The sequence below is a fragment of the Halichoerus grypus genome, chromosome 7 (assembly GCF_964656455.1).
Source record: "Halichoerus grypus chromosome 7, mHalGry1.hap1.1, whole genome shotgun sequence".
Lineage (NCBI taxonomy): Eukaryota > Metazoa > Chordata > Mammalia > Carnivora > Phocidae > Halichoerus > Halichoerus grypus.
The window spans coordinates 76458109-76460045 of NC_135718.1; positions in this window are offsets into that span (position 1 = coordinate 76458109).

Sequence of the window (1937 nt, forward strand, 5' to 3'; positions counted from 1 at the left end):
AATGCAGTAAAGGCAAAAAAAAAAAAAAAAAAAAAGAAAGAAAGAAAGAAAAAAAATGTAAACAGCATAAAGATTGAAAAGAAAGAACCAAGTGCAGGAGACATGATCATATACAATTAGAAAATTTTATGGAATCAAAAAGCTATCAAAATGATGTTTATCAAGGTTACAGGAAACAAGGTCAATACACAAGGATCAACTGTATTGCTACAGATTAACAAAGAACTACTGAAAGTGAAATCAGATAAACAATACTACTTATAATGGCATCCAAATCAAGACAGGCTTAGGGATAAATCTAACAAAACAATGTCTGTACTCAGGCAATACAAAACGCTGCTGCGAGAAATTAAACACCTAATTAAATGGTGAGATAGAGCACATTCATGGATCAGAAAAGTCAGTATTAAGATGTCAACTTTCCCCAGACATACAGAATCAGTAAAATCCTAAAAGCAATATGAAAGCAGCCTTTGTTTTTTTTTTAGAAACCGACAAGTTCATTCTAAAATGTATGTGGAAATGCAAAAGACCTGCAAGGGCCAAAACAGTTCTGGACAAGAGAACAAAGTTGGAGAACTGATACAATTTCATTTAAAGACTTATTAACAAAAAGATATGGGAATAAAGACAATGTAGAGAAGCTAAACAGATCAATGGGACAGGAAAAAGGACCCATAGGTAGAAACCACCCCCCGACACACACAAAGACAAATAATCAATTGGATGTCTTAAAAGGTGCCAAGGTAATTCAACGGAGAAAAGATAGTCTTTTCAACAAATGGTGCTGAAAAAACGGAATGTTCAAATGGAATAATATAAATTTTGACCCTTAAAACACTATACACAAAAATGTATTCCAAATAGATCATATACCTAATACAGAGCTAAAGCATTTAGAAAACAAGAGGAAAAATCTCTGATACTATTGGGTCTGCAAAGATTTCTTAAAAAAGATTAAAACTGGTAAGCTGGACTTTATCAAAATGAAAAACTTCCACAAATCCACAAACGGGGGGTACAGATTGGGGAAAATATCCAATCAATAAAAAATCTTTATTACTCAAAAATAAGACAAACAACCTACGAAGTGGGCAAACGATTTAAACAGATGCTTCACAAAATAAGATACACAAATGGCAAGTAAGTGAAAGATGCGTAACATCATTATTTATCAAGGAAATGCAAATGAAAAGCACAGGGAAATGCCACTATGCACATTAAAATGGCTGTATTAAAAAGTAACAATACCAAGTATTGACAAAAATGTGAAATAACTACAACTCTCACACACTGGTGACAGAAATGTAAAATGGAACAACCACTTCAGAGAAGTCTGACATTATATATACTAATCCTACAAACCGAAAAACTTTGCTCCTAAGTATTTACCCAAGAGAATAAAAACATGCCTACATTAAAATGCACATGAAGTTCACTGCAGCTATGTTCATAACAACCAAAAACTGGAAAGAGAATGGATACACTGTAATTAAGCATACAATAAAATATGACTTAATAAAAAACAAAGGAGTTACTGACAGATGCTAAAACATGGATGCATCTCAAAATCATGCTGAATAAAAGACAAGGAAGAGGACATCTTGGATATCGCCATTTATGTGAAATGATATTTTAAAAAATCAGTCTAACCTAGTTACTGAAAGCAGATCATTGGTTGCCAGGGGCCGTGGTGGGGGGCGAGTCCCAGAAGTGACTGGGAAAGGGGAATGAGAAACCCTTCTGGGTAATGGGTGTTGTCTCTCTAAACTGTAGGAGTCATATGTATGAGTATACTCTTATTAAAACTTGAGTTGGTATATTTAACCATATTTAAATTATTGCCCAGAGTTGATTTTTAAAAATTTGGAAACATTATTATTTTAATAACAAAGCTCTTAAAATTTTGAAAATCATAAACAGGAAAATAGACAATA